This window comes from Aotus nancymaae, unplaced genomic scaffold (genome assembly GCF_030222135.1).
Source record: "Aotus nancymaae isolate 86718 unplaced genomic scaffold, 86718_ANA_hifiasm-v0.15.2.pri h1tg000011l, whole genome shotgun sequence".
NCBI classification, from domain to species: domain Eukaryota; kingdom Metazoa; phylum Chordata; class Mammalia; order Primates; family Aotidae; genus Aotus; species Aotus nancymaae.
The window spans coordinates 66,075,794-66,100,000 of NW_026988422.1; the positions used below are offsets into that span (position 1 = coordinate 66,075,794).

General features: G+C 34.6%; 1 long non-coding RNA gene across 1 annotated transcript in view; it reads left to right on the plus strand.

Moving 5' to 3' along the window:
* Positions 1 to 11,643, plus strand: part of LOC135274183 (uncharacterized) — an 81,839-nt gene extending 70,196 nt beyond the window's left edge. Inside the window, exons 3-5 of the long non-coding RNA XR_010341966.1 lie at positions 1,442 to 1,491; positions 8,791 to 8,878; positions 11,549 to 11,643. This is a non-coding gene — a long non-coding RNA (uncharacterized LOC135274183). The remainder of the gene's footprint in view (positions 1 to 1,441; positions 1,492 to 8,790; positions 8,879 to 11,548) is intronic.
* The last annotated feature ends 12,564 nt before the right edge of the window (positions 11,644 to 24,207 follow it).

The following is a 24,207-nucleotide window of genomic DNA, read 5'->3' on the forward strand; positions in this document are numbered from 1 at the left end:
ATGCCCAGCTAATTTTTGTATTTTTAGTAGAGATGGGGTTTCACCATCTTGGCCAGGCTGGTCTTGAACTCCTGAGCTCAAGTCATCTCCTGCTTTGGCCTCCCAAAGTGTTGGGATTACAGGTGTGAGCCACCATGCCTGGCCAGGTATGTTATTATTAGCAGCATGAGATCAGACTAATACAGGTATTTTATCTTTATAGCAAATATTAAAAACACAGGTTATTATCTCAGTTTTACAGATGGGAAACTGAAACACCGAAAGGTTAAGTAACTTGTTCAAAATTACACAGCTAGGCATTGCTAGGGCTAAGCTCAAATCAAGACAGTCTGACTCCAGATCTGAACAACTGAAGTTTTCAGGCAGTATTATTCCTAATTCATGTGGGAACTAAAAATGCTGCCCTCAGAAGGGCCAAAATGTGTTCAGTGTCACTAGGAATCTCACCTTCATTCCAAGGCTCCTATCTTTTGTGTTTCCTGAATATAGTTCTTATTCATGTATATAGTGCCACTGACTAATCTTGTTCTCTGCATTTCCATTTTGTTTTCCCCCAAAAAAAACCTCCATTGAAAGACATGAGAGTTGCTTGAGTGTTAATATCCTTGTCACTTTAAACACTATTTTTGATATCTGTTTCTTTATAATTTTATCTAAACTTTTCTTGTTTTCTTCTCTTTTTTGCAGTTCAAATGCAATTTATTTTTTAATTGCATTATATAAAGAGTAAGCCCAATATGGTGGAATCATAGTAGCCAATGCATAAGATTTTTTTTTTTTTTAATTACCTTATACTGGCACTGGAATAAATGCTTGACCTGTATTATCTTATTTAATTCTCACAATAATTCAGTAAGTTTGGTACTGCTTTTAACATCATTTCATAGGTTTTAAAATGGAGGCTTATAAAAAACAAAAAAGTAGGTCAAAGCATTTTATAAAGCTATTGGCATTTAAAATGGAAAATAAACATGTCAGGATTTAAGTACAAGATTAGGAGAGGCCAAGTCCCAAACTCTTAAGCACGGGTGGCATTTGAAGAATAAAGACTCAGCTTTCTGTTTGGGTTCCAGATGGACAGTGTGAACTCAAGTGAAATACTTGGGTTCTTTGACTTTAGCTAGCTATCTTTAGTTTAAAATGCAGAGCACTGCTTCATTGATTGTACATTTATTTCTAGTGTCTTCTATATGCCAAAACCTGAATAGAAGCTAGAATGAATAAAATACCTTTCATCAGTGACCTTAGAAAACATGGTAATATAATATTTATATCATAGAGGCATGCAATGATTGAACAAATCAAAAGACACGACAAATTAAAAGAAAAGCGATCTATAGACACACATTGCTATTACATGGGTGAAGACTGAGGGTGGTAAAAAAATGTGTGTACATGGGGGTTCCATCTTGGATAGAGCTTCTGTGTTTCTGTTTTACAGATATATGGCAGAAATCCATGCCAAGGAGAGTATTCTGAGTCATGCAGAAGGTCAGTTTTAAAAATGCTTTTATTCATGGACACATTCACACAGAAATTGTTGTCTTTTCCAACTGAATTTCAGAGAGAATGTGACAAGATAGGTGGAAATGTATTCCAAACTGCATGCATTTTATCTTGAGTTTGCTAGTCACATATTTAATATCACAAGCTATACAAGTAGCTAGGATTCCTAATTAAGAGACTTAAATATTTTGATAATTTCTACAGTATTACTAAAAATAAATAAATAATTATCCATGCATTAAGGTAATTATCAAGTGTTTGGAGACTTTTTAGTAACTGAGGACCATTTACTAGATATTATAGTCTCATTAACAAAGAATACTAAACATTTAACAAAATAAAATTATTTAAATCATTTCTTCAGAGGTTTGAAGCTATTATTTTAAGATGTGCATTATTTTAAGATTATTTTAATCTTAAGTAATTTATTTGAATGACTGATGAAATTAAATACATTCTATTTAGAGTGTTATTAATATAAATATAGTTTTTTTCCAGAAACACTTCACATAATTATATCATATACAATGTTAAATTTAGATAATTTTTGACACATGCTTACTAGTTCTAAGTTGGTATTTCAAAACAGTTCTCAAAACTAGTTAACTTCCCTACATTAAGATGAGGCTCCAGTACATGAGAATTACAAAATAAGAAAGAAAGGATTGCCACAAATTACAAAAATAGCCATTGCTTTGCTTTTTAAAAATAATAAAAGCAGAATAGAATCACGTTTTCCTCTGTGATCTGGCTTATTTGGTTTGGTTTGGTAGCTGATTCTACTTCTTGCCATGTACTTCATTTTAACCTTTGGGCTTTCTTCCCCCTGAATTCATTATTTATTTACAGGACATGCAATCTTCTGGCCTTTATCCCCAGCCTCTGCAGTTCCCTCCTCACTTGACCTCGCCAGAAGCCTCAAAGCTCCAGGCTCTAATCTTGGCCTTAGGTTGGAGGGATTATCGACAGAAGCCCAGCTCACTTGGGTTGAGCATCTCTTCACCTGTGTTACCAGTGTAACCCGGCCTTCTACCATGTTCTTTCTGATCTCTTGCTTCTGCATCCTATCGCCCTGAGTTAATTTTTCTATTGTTTTCTATGGGCCTAGGTCTTTCATTTTAAGTGGTCTCAAGCAAGGCAATGTTTCTCAAACTTCATTTATTTTTGTATCATTTTCATGATTTTCACCATTCAACCTCCACTTGTATTGTTGTTTAAATAGTACACTATTTTTAAATTAACTGGTATTATTTTTTACTTAATTTTGTACTCAAATTTCTTTGAAAATAAAACTCAATGTCACTAAGGTATATGAAGAAAAGTACCTCATCTTGAAAAAAAAGCAACTACAATTTAAACTCCTTGAAGACAAAAATTACGAGATCAAAATCTCTCCAGATACTGTTTTGTATCTCAGGACTTTTCTCTGTTTGACAAAAACGGGCATTAACATGAAGTACTGAACATAGCAACAGTAAATTAAATTCTCTCCTTTCTGCAATCAGAATGACCAAAGAAAAACAAGACTTAGGAAATACATTTAAACCAAAGTGCAGAGTTTCTCTACCCTGTAATTTCTAATATAATTTTAAAAATAAGCAATACATACTAAACATAGTAACCACTAACAACTCAATGAGGAAAGGAGCATGATTTAATGCAATCAACTTCCTAAACTAATGGCACAGGGATAGGGGACAGAAGAGTCTAGAACAGAGTAAAGGGTACAAAAGAGCTTAGGTCCTTACCCCAGCTCTGCCCCCCAGGAACCACAGTGATAAGATGACATTACTACTTCCTGGTATGAATATAAATGAAAAAAAAAAAATAGGTGTTAAAAGAATTATTACATTTTAATACCTAAAAGACTTCTAGTTTATGACTATAAACTATAGTATTATATAATTTTATGTAAGGTGTTCTCAATTAGCTTTTCAGTATTTCTTTCTTTTGCAGTGATACTGCATAAAACAAAATATAAAAATTATGAAGGTGAGTCCTGGTGGTAAGGAAGGTTATCTACCAACTATCTCTGTGATTAATTGAAAAGTCTTTATGCTACAAAATGCTTGCCTATGTGGTCTCTGAGGTTCATTTTAATTTATATACCCGAAACTATATTCAATTTTAGTTACAAAATCCTTTAATGAAAACAGTTGCCAAAACTTTACACAATTCAAAAGGAAGTCCTTCCAAGCTAAAATTTTACAAAGCACATCTTATAGGTGATGATATATTAAATAAAAGGTTACTTTAATAATAATTTTTTTGCCAGCATAGCTTCAAAGCCATATAAATGTTTCCTATTCAATTACCTGCTCACATTTTTCATCTTCACTGATTTTGCAATGATCAGAATATTTCTCTTAAACCCCACTACATTAATCCATCAAAGGGCTTTTCTCATTAGATGATGAAGTTTCCCAACCAGAATATTGCCAGGCAGGATGATGACATTTCCTATTGTTTCCACTTTATACTGATACTCATGAGGATGTTTTTATTCTTTTAACCTCCTATTATTCAGGAAGCATAAGGGATTCATGGTGCAGAAGGGAAAATTAGAAACCCACCAGAATCAGACTCTTTGAATCCTTCAAAGGACCCTTTTCTGCTTATCCTTAGTCTCTTGCATATTTACCTAATTAATCACCTTTCTATTGATTAATTACTCACAGCATTTTGTTAGTGGAATGTTCATTTATTGCAGAGCAAAATTCAAAAAGGAAAAAAATAATAGAAGAGTCCACGTTGTAGCAGGCATCAGAACATCAAACAAGGAAGATATCAAAAGCTCCTCTGAGGAGGTTGATAACTGAAAAAGATAAACAGGCTCCCTTCAAAGGCTAACCTACTCGACAAGGCAGCTCCTTATACCAGATAGTGGGTAGAGAACACTCATTTCTTTGATTCAACTTTTATGTTGTTGGTTTCTTCTTTTGTTTTTAGGTTACCTTAATATTTTGATGACATACAGCTAACAGATTTGCCAGGAGCAGCCATAAGGTTTCATCAAAAGATGAAATGATGAAGCATAGCTGCAAGTGTTACTCTGGGTTGGTACCGAGAGCTATGACTTCTTTGTTGAATTGCAGGGAAAGAAAATATTGCCTCAAAGTCATTGTCTTTTGCCTCCTGGAACTCCGGCATTTGCATCATTGCCTCTTTACTATCTTATTAATATTTGCGCACTTTGACGTCTTGATAGAATTTGAGAGTACCTGATGTAGGGGCAAGGCCAGCTTTGGCCAACCTATCAATTTGTGATAGCAAGAAGAGTGGGGTGAGTATGAGCATAGAAACACTGAAGTATTGCATCACCTGCTTTACAATTTACCTTAGTCTAGTTCTGCTGATCAAATAATTCCCTAACAAGTACTTATTGAATTCTGTATGGGAGGTAGGCTGATACAGAAAAGAGATATCTTCCTCTACAAAAATACACGTTAGCTGTGAGAATGCATGAATAAACTGTGATGCGTGACATGGTTATGTAGTGACTCTCTGTGCTGGAAGAGGTTTTGAAAAGGGAATGTTCAACATGAACTAAAGGAGTCAGAGGCATTTTTTTGGGAAAGCAACAGTTAACCAGATCTTAAAATGCAGATATTGCTTTCTAGGCAGAGATTGTGTTTTGGTGAGAGATGGAGGGGAGGGCAGAACAAGAAAGGCAAAAATGTCCAGGAATGCAATAATGGTTACGACTGGGAAGAGTAGATCTGGCTGTCTCCAAGTTTGCTTTTAACTCCCAAGGCAGATAAATGGAAGGAGTGGAAGAAAAGCTGGGCTGCAGACAGTTAATACACAGGCTGGAAATACTGCCCGATTTTATGCATTAAATGCATATCCACTTAAAAAAGTTAGAGGTCATTATGTCTGGAAGCTTGGAAATGTCCCGAAACTTCATGCTTGAGATGGGTGAATGGCGCTTTGACATATAGCAGATTTGTTTCTCTGAAGCTCGGACTCTCCTAAGACCTGGTAGGTTTAAAAACTTCCATGATGTTTTGCTGTTTTCTTCTGGGGTTCATTTTGTTCTTTAGAGGCTGCTTTCACTATCACAAACTTGTACCTAGTGGTGCTCAAGAAAACTGAAAAGGAAGTGGATTACAAAGTTTATATTTGATATGAGGAATTAAATGTTGCGCCTATACAGGTACAAATCAAACAAAGAGGAGAACACCAAGGTCTCATTAGAAGCGTGTGAAAAATTCTGTTTGTTATAAGACATGCATAAGTGTAAGTGTGTGAATGTTTGATGTTACTGATTATTAACAGGGTATAGCTAAGGAGTTGTCCCCCTTCGCCATACTTTACACTGTTCAGAACTTTAGGAAGCGTCTCCTGACCCCCAATGCAGTGTTAACCCTTACCCACACCTCATGCCACTCTCCAGACAAACCCATAATCTTCTCTATACATCTCCCTGAGATATCTCTTCATCGCAATATCACTGTGAAATGTCTTAATTTACTGTCTTTCTTTCAGAGTAGAACAAAGATCCATGAAAACAGAGACTCTGACAACTTTGGTTTTCATTTTAGAAGGAGTTTCGCTCTTGTTGTCCAGTCTGGAGTGCAATGGCACCATCTCGGCTCACCACAACCTCTGCCTCCTCGGTTCTAGCAATTCTCCTACCTCAGCCTCCAGAGTAGTTGGGATTACAGGCATGTGCCACCATGACCGGCTAAGTTTTGTATTTTCAGTAGAGACAGGGTTTTACCATGTTGGTCAGGTTGGTCTCGAACTCCTGACCTCAGGTGATCCACCTCCCTTGGCCTCCCAAAGTGCTGGGATTACAGGTGTGAGCCACTGCACCTAGCAACAACTTTGGTTTTTGTATCTAGAATAGTATTTGGCACATTATAGGTGCTCAATAAGTATTTATTGAATTAATAATCATATTATTTTGCAGGACCTTTCTTTTAGGTGGCAAAACAATGGAATTTATTTGTAGAAACTTTTTGATGCTTATTTATCATGAAAATAATATGTCAAAGGTAAGCATAGTATATACAGACATACTCTCTGTTTTGAAAAAAAGAGGCTGAATAATGATAATAATAGACACAAGCGCCTGAACAGTACTGAATTATAAAAGGGAGGCTGAAAATTGGACCTGACTCACTGTTGGGACTCAGTAAATGTGTAATGGACTTCACCATCTCTACATTTAAGAGTTGTAGAGCACCTTACCATTGCCACTTGGTAATACCAGTTACTCAACTGTTCTGGCCTTTAAAAGAATATGACCTTAAAATATTGATATAAAACATCAAGATTTATTACAATGCCTCCTTTTATCTGGAGATCTTAGACCATTTCATTGAGAGCACACATTTATATGATGGGATGATGCCAATTTCATTTATCACTGTTTCACCAATGGTTAAAATATTATATGACATTGAAGGCCTCAGTAATTGCTGGTCAAAATATTAGTTATATAGACTCATACTGTGAAAAATCTGGTCTTAAAAAGAAGCAACTTTCCACTGGTTAAACTCAGCCCAATAAACTAATTGAATAACATTCTCTACACTCTGAGCCTATATGATTTATTTGTTTACCTTTAAAACAGCATTACTAAAATTATAAAGATAGATTTTTTGAGAACAGTGAGGAATTAAGGTGGTAGTAAGTTTAGCTAGTTAGGTTTAACTTGAATTTTAATTGTTGAACTTGAGGCAAGTTACTTTCAAGTAAAAAATTCAGTGTCTCTTTGTTTAATTAGTTTTGGGTGCCTCAATTTTTAGACTATTGTTCCTATTTTTCTTTCCTCACTTTTAATTGCCAATTTAAGCTCTGGACAAAATCTTAAAATTTACAACTGGAATTTTACAAGAAGGTCTCATATTATAAAGTTTATTGCTGAGTTTGTGAGACTTGAGCTGTGGGCATTTTGAATAAGGTTTTTATAGAAAAGCACCAGTGAAAGAAAGAAAGTATTTTTTAAAGTAACGTTCATCCTTCAAATAAAACTTCTAAAAGTCAATACATACGACTTTGTTTTCAAAAACATAAAAAATGGCAGATATACTGCTGTTCTCCTAAAGATTAATTTTTTTTTAATATGAATCAAAAAACAAAAGAACATATGGCTGAAATAAGATTGCCTCTGTGGTAGAATATGCAATGAAAGTGTAGATTGGGTAGAAACAGTTGTGTGCAGGGGTTATTTGGGGAAGATTCTCAGAGACTCTGAGGAGTTGAAGAAAGCAAGATTGGATAGAGGAAAATTGAAAGGTGATAGAGGTGATAGAGGACTTAGCTTCCATGATGAATTTTAGACCTGCTATTACCCTTCAAAACTTGTCCTTATTTAAAACCAAGAGGCCAGGCCTTTTAACTTCTGCTGCATCCACCAGTCATTATATTAGTACCGTCCCAGGAAGGGTGCACAATATTGAGTTTGGCTGAGGATAAGACCTGAAAGGGGGATTCAGCTAAAAGCAATCAGCCCACGCTACCATGAGCTAAGGAAATACACAGCTCAGTTTTTGCAGAGGATCTGGTTAGCACTTCCCAGTATCCATGACACAAAAATTTATATTACTGAAAAAAGATAATATCTACAGAATCCTTCTTTTGATTTTATGTACGAAACACAAAAAGCCTATGATAAGAATGAGACATGTTGTGTTATTCAAAAAAAAAAGGTAAGAAAAAGCAGCACAGCACATGAACAGGAAGCTGAAATAAAAGCTTCTAGGTATAAAAGACTTTGCTGTCTGATTTACATTTCCTTAGGAAAAGCATTTAAAATAGGCTGACACACATGTTCAGAACTTATTGGTTGACATAATGAATACATTAGTTATTCTTAGGCTCTTTTTAAATCAATAAAAACCATTTGCCTTTTAAACAATATGCAGATTATTATTCTCCTGTGGTTACTTGGTTGAAACTTTTGCAGCCTCCTTTCTGTAGTGCACTGCTTATTCCCATAAGAAGCCAACCCTGATATGGTTTGGCTGTATGTCCCTCACCAAATCTCAAATTTTAGCTCCCATAATTCCCATGTGTCATGGGAGGAACCCAGTGGGAGGCAGTTGAATCATGGGGGAGGGTTTGTCCTGTGCTGTTCTCCTGATAGTGAATAAGTCTCACGAGATCTGATGGTTTTATAAAGGGGAGTTCCCCCGCACATGCTTTCTCTCTTGCCTGCTGCCATGCCTTTTGCTTTTCTCCATGATTCTGAGGCCTTCTCAGCCACATGGAAATGTGAATCCATTAAACCTCTTTTTCTTTATAAATTACCCAGTCTCTGGTATGTCTTATCAGCAGCATGAAACAGACTAATACAAGCCCCATGGTGATGGAGGGCCTCGGCAGTCTTCTCAGAAGAGAAAGGAAAGAATCATCCAAAGAGGTAATTGTGGGTCTTCTTTAGAATCAGGTTAACTTCCCCAGAGCTGAATCAGAGTTTGGTTGCAAACTCAAGCTCAATAATTTAATAGTTGTGTGACCAAAAGCAAGTTTCTCTATCTCTCTCAGTTTCTGTTTAATGACTGCACAATTGGAATGTTAATACAAACCTGACAGGCTTGTTGTGAGTTTCAATTAAGAGAATACTTGGTAAATTTTTTAAATAACTATGTTGAAGTGGGAAATTATTTTTTACCAAAAGCAGATAACGTAGGAATCATAAAAGAAAAGTATATATGTAGTAATTTTTTAACTTTGAAGAGAACTTTAATTTATAAAACAAGAAAATACTTACAGTATTTAAAATAAGGCTAATATTTAAAATATATTAGAGCATTTTATGAAATGTTAAGAACAAAAACCAATTTAAAAAATGGAAAAAGGATACACGATGTAGTTCCAAGAAAACAAAGCACAAACAATATATAAATATTTGGAAAGAATGTTCAATGTCACTCATAATTTAAAGATAAAAATAAAAATGACAATATGATACATCTTTCCACTTTTCAAAAAGGAAACCTAAAAAGGAAATAGAAGAATTTATAGGAAACACTGTGTTGATGAAGTTTCAACAGTTCAGGTTCATGTTTGGTGTAAGTGTAAATTAGTATGAACTCTCCGGAGAATAATTTGGAAATAGGTATTAAATTAAAAATAAACACACCTTTTGACAGTGATTTAATCTCTAGGAATATATATTACTGATAAATTTATATCTGCATGACAATTTGCCACAGCATTATTTGTTATGGGAAAACAGCAAAAATAACCTGTATTAATAAGGCATTAGTTCAATAACAAGTTATATTTATACATTCAATAGATTAATTTATGTTCTAAAAACTATAAGAAAGCTATTACAGGTGCTTTTGTGAAACAAGTTAAATTGTTAAATGAAAAATAAAAGCAAGTATAGAAAACTGTAAAATATGTTTCTAACTCAATAAACAATTATATAAGGATATGTATAAGTATAGTTATAAATTGCAAAGAAGAGTTTTAACTGCAAATATTTTCCCACAAGAGAGGTGTTTGAGGATATGGGATGAGAAAGAAAACTATTTTTTCATTGTGTACATTTATTACAGTTTACATTTGTAAAGTATATGCAAAGATTATTGTAAAATGTATAATACAGTTACTTAAAAACTTCAGAAAGCATGAACCTTGTCTGTCTCATTTATTGAGATAGTATCTGGTGCGTGGGCTGCCACATAGTAAATATTCAATATTATTTAATAAATCCATATATACATGTTACATAGAGAATTTAATATTCCCATTACATAACTCTAGCTCAGAATCTTCTCTGGAGTTCTAAATATGCATTTCAACTATGCTCTGGAACTTTTACTCCAGTGCCTCATAGCTTCCTCATAGTTAGCACATTCAAAATTTGGGTCCACTGTCACCTCCCTTCTAAAAAAATCTTTTTCTTCTACTCTCTATCTTAGTTAATGGCAGGATAACTCCTTGATAACGCAAGCTAGAATTTGATCACTTTTGCCTTATCACTAATGTTATTCATATTAATTTTGATCATCTTTGCTATTGCAAAAGATTCCTTCTGAGGTGGGTAATCAGCAGGATATTTTTCTGAACATCACTTACGATCCCGCTGATGAAAACAGGACCTAGTCAAAACAGGAAACAATAAAGCAATTAGAGAAAACCAAGATCACAAGGAAAGCCACCACTAGTTGCCTCAGTGCTTATTATATACTAACTATAATACATCAGCATGCTAAAGACACCCCTCCTCGCCCCCAGTGCCAAGACAATTTACAAATGCCACAGCACTATAAGGTCCTGGAAGTTATTTTATATGGTTTAAAAGAGGAGGAACTCTTGGTTCCGGGGATTCCCCACCACTTTCCTAGAAAAATAAATAAAATAAAATAAAATAAATAGAAAAATAAATTAAAAAAATAATAAAGGACCACTTTCCTGTCCCTTATTTAGCAGATGATTGAGGAGTAGCTATACATATAGCTAGCCAGCAAGCCACAGTGCTACTCTCTGCCTATGGGATAACCCTGCTCTATGGAGCAACCATTTTGCCGTACTCTGTTGCTCTCATAAACTTGCTTTCTTTCACTGTCTCTGGCTCTTGAATTCTTTCCAAAGCAAAACCCAGAATCTTCCCGAGCTGAACCCCAATTTTGGGGTTTGCCTGCATCACTTCTGTTCATCTTTGCTATATATATAGATAGCAGGATATCCTTGAAGTGCAATTGTCATATATAACTTCCCATTTTAAAACTGTAATGACTGCCTGCAGGATAAAGGTGCAACTGTTGCCTATGGTCTTCTTTCTAACTTAATAAAATAAATAATAAAACCATACTTGTGGGCTCTCATACAAACACTAAACTGCTTTTATTCTACATGTCACTTGTTATTTCATGCCTCTGTGCCTTAGATGCACTTTCTTATGACTTAATTGCCCTTTCTCCCCATTTTTCCCTAGAAAATACCCATTCATTTCTACATGTACAGCATAGGTGTTACATCCTTTGAGAAGATCAGATATTCATTCTTTCTCAAAGGGACTTCTGCTACCACATTATAAAACACTGAGGGAACTCTCTGCATGTCTCTTTCTCCACAGGACTCTCACTCAGGGTCTTAACAAATAAAAGAACTACTGAGCTGGAAGAAAAAAATATGGTTTGGTCAAACATCTGCTTGGTTAACTCCAGAATTAAAGAGCAAAGTAAGTTTCCTCTTACAGCATGCTTTCCATGAGAAGATGGTAATGAAACAACCATAGGAAAACAAGCTCCCCATTGTGTTTAATTTCCTAATCCCCCAGAAAGCAAATTTATAATTCTCTTTGCAACTTTCTAATCTTAAATGAATTTTTGGTTAAAGTTGTTTTACATTAGTTTGCAGTAGTCTATGTAGGTAGTGAGAAATAAAAATGAAGTCCTAAGCTCCCTCACCACCAGTTGGTTGAACAGACCTTCTCTTTGCCAAGGGGACCTTTGAGAAACCTTGAAAACTGAGTTCTTGGTCATGACCGAGGAGAAGTCAGACAAACCTTTTATACCCCATCCTGTGCAAAGTGCCATCAGCCTTTCTTCCCTAAGGGCTAAACAGAAACCAGCCCTTTCAAAAGAACTTCACCACTGATATCAGCCATCTTCCTGATGTTGCCTCTTCTTTTTTATTTTTGCCACTGACCACAGAGTGGTTCTGGCCTGTCTATAAAGAATACTTAGTAAGGGTTTTCACATCCTTTACCTCACCTTTTGACATAAGAGGGCCAAAAATCTCCACTCTGATAGGCTGCCACATAATTTCTTTTAGCATGGGATCCGTGGAGAGGCAAGAAGCTCAATTACACATGGACATGATTCTCCTTCCATAAATATTCACGATTTTTCTTATAGCTTGTTCAATATGTATATTTGGCCACCTTGCTCAGTACAAGTTCCTGTTCCCTTTGCCCTTCCTGAAAGTGTCTGCTTCTGGCTCTGGCCAAAGGCTATGCTTCCTAGTCTGTTAAAATGGCCACACTCCAGGCTGCAACTGTGTATGGGAAATAAAGCTCTCCTTTTCAAATTTATGAACCTTGTCACTCTTCAGTTGTCAGTAGAAATACTTATTTTCAAGAACATATCTATGATAATTAAATATGAAAAGACTGCTCAAATCTTTGTCTCTGACCTCTGAAAATATGCTTCAAAAAATAAAAATACAATGGGCAAGTTACAACAACCACAGTTATATATTAGTTGAAGATCAGTTATCACATTGTCAAATATATGTGCAAATTTTACCTGCTTTATGTCATCTTAGAGGAGCAGAAAATGTTTCCTTATGAGCAAAAATTATTTCATAATAGAACATTCATCATTTATATAATATCACCTCTTTCAGAATAGACAGAATGCATTATTACTGACAACTGAAAGTTGACTTTTTGAAAGGACTAAAATGGAAAGTAATTTTTGCCTTTTCATTTTTAAGACTTCCTCAAATCACACATAATTTCTAAACATTATTTTCCCCTATTACATATACATAGAATAAGTCATAAAGTTAATGATTTCACCTGTCATATCAATTTGTCTATAAGTATTAATAATAATAAAGTTATAGCTTAATCACATTATGTTTTTTTGTAAGAACCGACCAGTAGAACTTCTGCTCATTGTTGAATGAGCATAAGTGATAACTGCACAGTTTGTATAAATGTCTAAAATAGGGGTCAGCAAACTGTGGGCTGTGAGCCAAATCTAGCTGTCTGTTTTTATATGTACCACAAAATAAGAGTAAGAGTAGTTTTCACATTTTTATTATTTAAAAAAATCTAAATCAAAATATTTCACGGTACATAAGAAATATATGAAATTCATGTTACAGTGTTCATAAGCAAGGATTTATCAAAATATAGTTAGATTCCTTCTTTTACATATTGTCTACGGCTGCTTTTGCACAAGAGTGGTAAAGTTGAGTATTTGTAACAGAGACCCTTTGATCCATAAAGTCTAAAATATTTATCTGACCCTTTACCAAAAAAAAGTTTGCTGACTTCAAATCTAAAGCAAAATGTATATCGTAGCATTTCTAGTGAGAAAAAATAATTCAACACAGTACATGAAAATATTTTAAGACTAACGTAGTTTGCACGGCACTGTATCCATCAAGTGACATGATTAACAATGAGCATGCCCTTTACATAACCAGTCCTTGCTGAGTCTTAACAGCATTAACCTGACAATTAGTTTCTCACAATTTCAACCCCTAATTTTCCTAGGAAAAGTAAGGAGGAAGAGGACATGAAATGACGTAAAGTTTTATGAAATCATTTACAGAATAAAATGCATGTGTCATGTAATCTAATAATATACAAATTCAACACATTTCAGGTGACTATTCTTTGCTTTTGGTTTATAAAAATTGATGATTTAGCACAAATAATACTTAATGACAGCAATAACTTGAAATCCTTTCTTGGGGAAATGTGTAGCATATTGTGTTTGAGAAATGTATGTAAATCTTACAGTGTCTATAGTGACATAAGAAGATATATAAGCAAAATCCAAAAAAATAACACAAATATATAGGCATCTGAATAAACTTCAAAGTCATTACTTCTTTGGTTCTGGGATGTGGCTTAAACATCTTCATCCATCATTGAAACCTATAGACCTCCAGTGTTAATTTAAACTTGCTGACAGTTGTGTGGAAGGAATGGTGTCAAAAATATACTGATACGCTTTGCACTTCTTAGTTAAATGTCACTCACGGTTTCCAACATGAGCCGTTTATTGACTGAGATTTCACCCCCAAGGTGAAGATTGGCAGCCCAGTATGCCTGGTTTTTTTTTTTTTTTTTTTGATTGGTTGTTTTTTTGATGCAGAGTCAAATAAATTGCCAAGCCAATCAAGAGATTTCCAAATGCCTTTGAATTTTCAGGGTGCAAAAAATGCTTTCACTTTGATAGGACAGCAAATTTAGCTTCACATTACAAGACCCACATATATGTCATTAGAAGCACCATTTTGCAAAAGACTCCTATGCAGAAGACTGAAGAAAAAAAAAAAAAGGAAAGTGAATCCTGGCCAACATTCTGACATCTTTTTCCCTTAGGGATTTAGAACAAAATTGTTGCCATTAGTTCATAATGTGAATTGATGCCACAGGATACTTTTAGAGGAGAAAAATCTTAAAACAAGTGAGATATTATATCCATCTAAAAATGCTACAGGCAAAAGGTGTTATGATTTGTGACAAACTGTGATGTGGCTTTTAAATAAGTGACTCTCAATCTCAAATTTTAACACTTCTTGCTATCCTATATTCTAGGTGCTGTAGGTATCTGGCTGCTAAAGAACATTGCTCATGTGAGTACCCATACTGAGTACAAATAGATGAGTTATCTTTAAATTTAAAAAATAAATAAGAATTTACATGTAAAAAGCATAAAAATAAAGTTTAAATTGGGCATACATTTCAGCTTTTTGTCATTAATAAGTGAATATGAAAACAACAGACACTGGAAAATAAATATTTTTTGAATAGCATATTTAAAATTGATATGTTCAGAAATAAAATTTGACATTGCGGCAGGAGAATAGGGTCTGGAGGCAGGAAACCTAAGGCTGATTCATGCTGACTTCTTAGAACTAAATCAAAAGGAAAAAATGCTGACTTTTCACACCTAAGTATCAAAAGAACGAGAAGGGCTCCCTTTGCAAACCAGTCAGATGTTTTCACAGGAGTGTAACTTTGTAACTTTACTTCAGCCTCTAATTGGTTGCTTTCTACAACCAATCAGACTGGTTGAAGGCCAAAGTCTTCATTTGCATAGGAGTGTAACTTTGTACCTTCACTTTAGCCTCTGATTGCTGGCCACTATTTCATTTGCATGGGGTTCACCAAGTGGCCAATGGGAAACCTCTAGGGCATATTTGGAACCCAGAAGATTCTGTAACTAGGGTCTTTGAGCTGTTCAGGCCCCTCCCACCCTGCCAGGTATACTTTCATTTTTAATAAGTCTCTGCTTTTGTTGCTTCATTTTTTTTCCTTGCTTTTCTGTGTGTTTTGTCCAGTTCTTTGTGGAAAATTCCAAGAACTTGGATAACTTGCAGTCAAGACTCTTCACCAGTAACAATATTATTCAATAACATGATTCTAATGAATTTATTATTTTATGTAGTCATAAAAGCGAACTTACAGGCTTTAAAAATATTTGATAAATGATATTAGCTAAATGATGGAAGCCCATATTTAACCTCTCTCTATTACTTGACCAGAGAAAGTGATATTGAGTTGCTGATCATAATAATAAGGAAACTCCTCTTACTAATACAATCATCAATAAATTCATTCTTAAGGTCTTACTATGTGCTTGACCCTGTTCTATAGGAATATAATTAATATCCCTAGTATATGTACTGTGGAAATATTTGAGGAAAGCTTAACATAACACTCAGAACTTCCTTGGTTGTATGTTTTATTATATCTCAATTAAATAAGCAATCTAGGATCATATTCCACCCATAATTTATCATCTCCCATTAGTATTTAGTAGCATGAATTCTGAGGGATACCTAACAAACATGTGGAAGTAAAGGAGAAAAGAACATTATAAAGAAAGTAGAAGATATCAAATTTATGAAATAAGGTGAATAAAAATTAAAAGAATTTTTTAATAAAAATTAAAAGAATTTTTAGTATTTATATTGATGGAAGGAACTACCATCAATATAATTGTCACATTAACCATAAACATCAGAGAATCTCAATTTAAGTTAAAATAAAATCTAAAAAATTATTTACAAAAAGCATACTCAAAAAAATAAGAGATTTATACCATGCAATTAGGGAAAGGGAAGAAAAAGGAAGGAAAGAGGAAGGATGAAGAAAGGAAGGAAGAGAGGGATGAAAGAAGGGACAGAAGGAAGAAAAGAAAGGGAGAGAGGAAGAAAAAAATTTTAGTAGGATTTTCATATCAAGTAAGATAAAATGCATGGAAAAAAAAATCCTGAGAGACAAACAGAGATGGCAGTATACTGCTAAATAAAAAGTACAGCAAGAAGATGTAACCCTCCAGACCATATATAAACATAATATATACCATCAAATAGACAGCAGCCAGAACTGAAAAGAAATAAATACTAAGTGATAGGGTGTGGTTGTTCCAGAACTTTCCTCTAAGGAAGTAATTAAGCAGAAAAACAAAATTAAGGAAAATGTGAATAATAGAAGTAAAAAATTAAACTGAAAAAAGTTTACACCAACAAAACAACTTTAAAACAATGCAAATGAAATATATTCTGAATAAATGAAATTGTATTTCATGTTCTTAGGTGGAGCAACTCATTATAAATCTTTCAGTGTTTCCCAAATTAATCCGTAAATTTAATATAACTGGGGAAATAAAGACAGACCAACCAAATAAAAACAAGAAAAGAACATTGACCCAGAGCTTGTCATACTTATGGAGTCAGCCACCATCACTTTGGTTTTGCTAAAAGACAAAAGAGGAGTGGGAAAACTTTATAGTGGAAAAAACGGAAGGCTTCAGGTGTGCCCTGATTGAAGACTGTTGGTGTGGGGAAGCTGTATGCAGCTAACTAGAAGAAGGGCTTCCTATGTGATTGTTAGGGAGCGTATATTTGGCTTTTTTTTAGTTGGTTCTATGCTAGAAGTAGGAACAACAATACGAAAGCTGTCAGTTATTAATCAAGTTCATGCGTTTAGGGCCTACGGTCACAGGGGTTATTGTTTGCCCTCCTGGATTGTTTGCTAGAGATAGGGGTCTGACTTCTCATAAGTCTCACTTATTGCTGGGTGGATTCTGGGCTGATTATTGAGATAATGGGTTGATTTGTTGAGTTGGTTGCTCCAGATTGTGGTAAGGTCAGAGTTCTGCTTTTATATATGGTCCTAACATTGTTTATTTCTTTAATCAGTCATAGGGAAAATAACTGTGGGAGATTTTAACAAATGTATTCAATTTTTACATGAAATAATTAAAGACCATAGAAAAAATCATTTAATTTTAAAAATGACCAAAAAGCAAAGACTTGTGATAAAAACATAATCAAAGTCATATTAATAAAGCCATTGTCAATAACACAGTAAAACTTAAATAAACATATAAAATTCAGTAGGTATTTTAGAAAAAGTTCCATGTTTGAGAAATTAATCCTCCATGATTTAAATGGCACTACATAACAACTGGTAAAGGACAAACTGTTCAGTAGATTTCATTGAGGGAACACTTTCATTAAGGAGCAAATAAAACTAAACCCTTACATATGAGCATAGAATTGTCAAGATAAATCTATAGCTCCAATAGAAAACCACCGGGGAAATACCTTTCAAAATAAAACTTCAAAAGTACAAATATAAAGTAAATAGATACATAAAAACATAAATAAATTAGCAAAATTAATCATCTTTTCTTAGTGGAAAAAGTTTAATAAATAAATGTGAGATTAAGAGAAGATACTTGCAATTTCTAATTTACATAATCAGTAATTGATGAAATTTAATCCAAATAGAAAAATAAGCAAGAAATACCAAGAAGCAATTTATAGATGAGAGAAGTCAAAGGGCAAGTGGTATGGTCTGAATGTGTCCCCCAAAATGTTTATTTTGAAAATTAATCACCAACATGATATTATTAAGAGGTGAGGTTTTTAGGAGGTCATTAAGTTACAGGGACAGGGTTCTCTATAATGGGATTAGTGCTCTTTTAAAAAAGGATGAAAGGAACTGACTTGTCCTTTCACCATTTGAAAACGCAGCAAGATGCCGTCCTTGAAGCAGAGATAGCAAGCCCTCATCAGACACTTGATCTGCTGGCACCTTAAACTTAGATTCCCAGCCTCCAGAACTACAAAATAAATTTCTATTATTTATAAATTGCCCAATCTAAGGTATTTTTTATAGCAGCCCAAACAAACTAAGATAGCAAGGAAATGTGTCAATAAATGCCCATGTTCACTGGGGGAAAAAAAGCAAAATGACAACAAAGTATCACTCTCACCCAGCAAATTGGCAAAGATTAGAAAGTGTATACTGCCAAGCACTGGGCATGTTGGGCATGTGGAAACTCTCAAGTACTACTCATGGGGGTATAGAGTGGTGCAGCCATTCTGAAGAGCAATCTGGCAGTTCTTCGTTAAAATCAGTATGTATATCTCTAGATATCCTCAGACGTGCCGTTTTTCCTTTTTGGAATACATGCTGCAAAAATGCTACCCTAAGAACATACTCATATCAGGATGTTCATCACAGTGTTGTTTGCATAGCCAAGAATTGGAGGCAATTAAAACAGCACTCAGGAGTTGATTAAGTCAAGCTTAATGGGTATTCACTGTGGAACACTGCATAACAGTAGAGGGAATGTACTAAATGTGCACACAGCTACATGTTAAAATTATACTGCTAAGTGAAAAATAAGCAATACCTTTATTGAAAAAAACACCATTATATAATCTATGTGCATTTTATTAGAAGACAGAAAATAAAATTAATACACTAAACACACTAGAATGGTTGCATGTCGGGGAGGAAAAGAGTAAAGATGGGTTTAAAGGAAATGAGCAAATTAATAAATGGAATTAGAGGGACCTAATGTAAGTCAGTGATGACAATATTAACTAAGAAGCTGTAGAAACTCAGAGTTATGCTCTTGAGGAAAAAATGAATAAATACATATAAATTAAAGTAATTTATTCTGCCTTTTCCTAGCAAATAGAAAACAATCAAAGGCCCTAATGAGAGGGCAATATGGTCACAGTGTGGGCACCAGAAATATCATCACCAGAATCTGAAGACTGACAACATGAGTAGGAAATATCTGAGTCCAGGAAACAGAAATCGAGAGAGTTATTAGCATACACACAAAACTGAAGATATTCAATATGAAGGATCATTTTTATGGAAACGAAATGAAACACAAACACAAAGCTAAGAAAGAGCCACAAATCACCTTATCTGATTAACTTCACCCACCATCCGAATTGATAACCTATGGATGGATGAGCAGGGGGTTCTCTGCTGTTGCATGTTCTCTCTGACATCCTATTAGGCTGTGAATAATCTTGGTCAGGCTAAGAACTCACTCGCAGCCACGTTGTTCATAATAGCTAATAGATATTTACAGAAATAGGTTTTAAGAAGAGGTTTTTTTTAATCCTTATTTTCCAAAAATTTAAGAAAAATAATGTATTTACTTCAAAGCAATTTAGAAGAGAAATATACATTTTGCACAGCTGCACCTTTCATTTAAATATTTTCTTTCAACAAATGCCTATATTGTTAATTTTTAATTCTACCAATATCTATTAATTGTTTGGGCCTCACACAGTAGTGGATGCAAAGAATCAGACTGAGAAAAGGTTGTGGTCTATTTCCTTGAGAAACTCACAGATACTAATGTATAAAAATTAGAAGCAAATTGTAAATAGAAAACAAACAAACAGGGAAATGTCATTACCAAGTGAGGAGCATGGACTAAGCAGAATAATATCTGAAAAAGAAAAAGGGAGAAATTGTAAAGAGTTTTACTTCATGAAATGTTGAGATATTTTCCTAGCAAGAGGTACTGGTACTTGACAGGGAGTCACAAAAAGTGGTAACTAGTACAGCCGAGACTGGATTATAAATGGTTTTGGATGCCATGACCATGGAATTAAACCTCAGCAGAAAAAAGCAAAGGGAATATCTCAGATTTTAAGCAGACAGTGATACAATTCACTTTGCATTTTTGAGCAATAGCTCAGGCAATGAACACTTCCTAGGCTGAGAGTTAGAGTGTAAGATGGGCAGATGGCCCAATAAGAGCATTTTATCTCTAGAGAGAGAATATACTCTTATTATTCCCCCACTCACCCCTAAGTACTCATTAACATGTTTCTTCTAAAAATATGCATTTTAAAATCTATTCATGACTCACAGACATATTCTCAATCCTAAACATTTACCAAACAACCAAGCTCAAATGTGAGTTTTATTTCTTTGTTGGTTTATTATAAAAGGGACCATTTTTACTGCCACTTATTAATTTGATAATTTTGCATTAGTTTTTTAAATGTTCAATCAATAATTAAGTCCTTGTGTTTGTTGAACCAAACGATTTTACTCTGGGGGTGGAAAGAAAAATGTTAGAGTTATAGCTCTCTAGCAAATGATTTTATTCCTTTCCCTCTAATTGAATCTTCCATTAAGATAAACAAATGGCCAGGCAAGGTGGCTTACTCCTGTAATCCCAGCATTTCGGGAAGCCGAGACAGGCAGATCATTTGAAGTCAGAAGTTCGAGACTAGCCTGGCCAACATGGTGAAACCCTGTCTCTATTAAAAACACAGAAAATAGCTGGGCATGCTGGTGGGTGCCTGTAATCTCAGCTACTCAGGAGGCTGAGGCAGGAGAATTGCTTGAACCTAGGAGGTAGAAGCAGTGAGCTGAGATCATGCCACTGCACTCCAGCCTGGGTGACAGAGTGAGAGAGACTCCGTCTCAGAGAAAAACAAAAACAAACAGACAAAGAGAAACAGAAAAGGAAGGAAAGTAAAGTAAAGGAGGCTGGAGAGGAGGGGAGGGAGAGGTGAGGAGAGAAGAGGAAGGCACAAAAGAAAGAGCAAAGAGATCAATCCTCAACTTTAACAAACATCTTAAACCTGTAAAATCTGGTGACGTGTATCGAAGCAGCAAAATTGACATATGTTATTTCCTTAAATAGGTTAATCTTTGTCTAAAAGCCCTGGACAAATTTTCTTTGTTACAAGTAAATTTTGTCAGATGTTTTTAATTTCTTTTTTCTTTTAGAAAGAATGTTTAACTTCTTTTTATTTTGTGTACCCCTTGTCTCCATCCTATTCATTTCAGCTCTAGCTAGCCTGTTATTATTTGAGACCATGATTAAGATTGAGAATAATTTTGGACTAAAAAAAGTCATCAATAAAAACAAATTAATATAATCTCTATAGGCATTTTTCCAGGAACCACTAGTGCTGTTTATATTGCTTAGTGCTACGAAATATTCAAAATGTACTGCCACAATTGTTATGTTTTATTAATGTAAGTTTAGTTTAGAAATGTTAGCAAACACATAAAATACAAAGACAATATGAATAATGTATTTTTCCCTTTCTGGAAACATCTTTTGTATATAAAATTCCAATCTCAATTTTATATGTTTACACATCTTGTAAAGTAAAATTTTATTTCACTTACCAATATCACATACATTTTCTCATATGATCAAAACAAATGTCTTAAACAATCTGTTTCTTGAGTGCAAATTATTATATAACAATGGATATTGTCAAATGAAAATCTATAGCACTTTTGTGAACCTGGGCTCTGGAGCCAGATTGCCTGAACTTTAATCACCACCTCACCACTATTGACATGTGAGCTTGAGCAAATTCCTTAACATCTCACTGCCTCAATTTCCACATATAATAAATAGGTACAAAAACCAGTATCTATTTCATAGTGTTGCTGTTCTAATTAGATGATTTTGTAAATGTAGAGCAATGGCCAAGAAACATGTGAAAAATGCTCAAGATCAATAATGATCGGGGAAATGCAAATCAAAACCACAATGCAATAATACGTTACTCCTGCAAGAATGGCCATAATAAAAAAATAATAAAATAATATCTTCCCATTCATAAGTGGGAGCTAAGCTATGAGAATGCAAAGGCATAAGAATGACACAATGAACTTTGTGAACTCAGGGGAAAGGGTGGGAGGGTAGTGAGGAATAAAAACCGCAAATTGGGTTCAGTGTATACTGCTCAGGTGATGGGTGCTCCAAAATCTCACAAATCACCACTAAACTTATGTAACCGAATACCACCAGTTCCCCAAAAACCTATGGAAATGAAAAAATTTAAAGAATTAATTTAAGGAATGTGTTTGCTTTACTTTTTTGGCAAAAGAAAAAAAAATTGCAAAGGTATGACCAAAATGTAGGGAAAGCAGAGATATTGCAGGAATCCAGACTAAGAGTTGTGGAAATGTCAGCTTCTAGGTCCAAAGGGTTTGGTTAAGATAAAGAAAGAAAGAAAGAAACAAAGAAAGAAAGAAAGAATGTTAAATACAGCCGACTGTTTTGAGAGACTAGTGACCTTTGGTTAAGGGCACAGCCAGGTTGAGGCAACCTTAAAGTGGAGACAGGTGAATCCTATTTCACACTCCTTCCTCCCTAAAACTTCCTGTTGCAGCTTAAGGCATGCAAACACATTGATATAGTGCATATATGTCAGCTTCCTTGGTAGAGAACAAGAGGAGAAGGATGGAGAATGAGGAGAGGAGAGGAGAGGATGGCAAAGGAAAGATGCCCTGCACAGGCATGTACAATTTTATGTTGCTCTTGACAAAACTTTTATCCTGCATTGCTGGGCCTAAAGCTATTCATCCTCATGTACAATTTAACTTGAAAAACCCACATTCCCAATTCATCAAGAATGAAATAGTAAATATTCTTATATTTACTATTATTCTTAAATATTACTATTACTTAAATATTCTTATAGAACCTTTTGAGCTAATTGACCTCCCTGTTAACAGGCAAATGTGTTCACTTGTAAAAGAAAAAAAAGTATTATATTCAGAATCCAGGGAAATGGAATCATAGAATAGATTAACGTGAGCAAGTTAGCAAGGATCAGAGCTCTAAGTTTAAGGCAGCATATAAATTGTTATAGATGCTAAGAATTTGGCATGAGTTTGTTCCATTAACACCAATCAGAGAGTTGCATAGGATAATACAATTCTGTGTAATTGACCTTTTTGAGGGAAAGCTGGAGAAAGGAAATATCTCTCCTGAAACCTGTGGATCTCACATACTATACTCAGAAAGTACATATCTTGCCTAGTAAGTTTCTTTCATTAAAGATAGTTAACCTTATATACTTTTTAGAGTGATTTAGTAAGTGTGAATCATGTAGGGAAGAATGGAGTGATGATAATTATTAAGATAATAATAAAGCCCACCATTAATTAAGACATATTGTCCCTGATTCTGTGATAAGTGATTTACACATACTGTCAAATTGAACCTTGAAATAATTTCATTAATATTTCCCTTAAGATTATTTCCCAAGGTTAATTAATTCATTAATATTTCCCAAGATTAACCCTTGGTAATATTAGATACTCCCTAGTGAAATGGCAAAAGGGGAAATTTGAGCAACAGAACAATCCCATTTTACAGGTACAGAAAATGCTTATGAGAAAAAGTAAGCCGTTTGTGATGATGCAGTTACAAGGAGACATAGTTAGGATTTAAGGCAACTGGTTGATTCCACAACACCAGAATCTCATCCTGTTTGCCCGTTGGTGATGTGTATATCATATAACCACTTCGTGCCACATGTTTTCTCTCTCCTTGGTTTTGTTGTATTTCCACAGAGGATAGTGCTATTGTAAAAAAATGTATCTCCTCCAATTCCCCTGGAAAACGTTTTAACTAAGTAACATCTCCAGCATATTAGTATTATAAAGTCCTTCACAAAAAATATAGTGTCTTTTGCAATGTCTTTTCCTACACAGAATATAGTTGCATTAACTAGTTTATTTTATTTATTTATTTTTTTTGAGACAGAGTTTCGTTCTGTTGCCTAGGCTAGAGTGCAGTGACACAATCTTAGCTCACTGGAACCTCCACCTTCCAGGCTCAAGCTATTCTCATGCCTCAGCCTCCCAAGTAGCTGTAACTACAGGCACCTACCACCACACCCAGCTAATTTTTTGTATTTTAAGTAGAGATCGAGTTTCACCATGTTGCC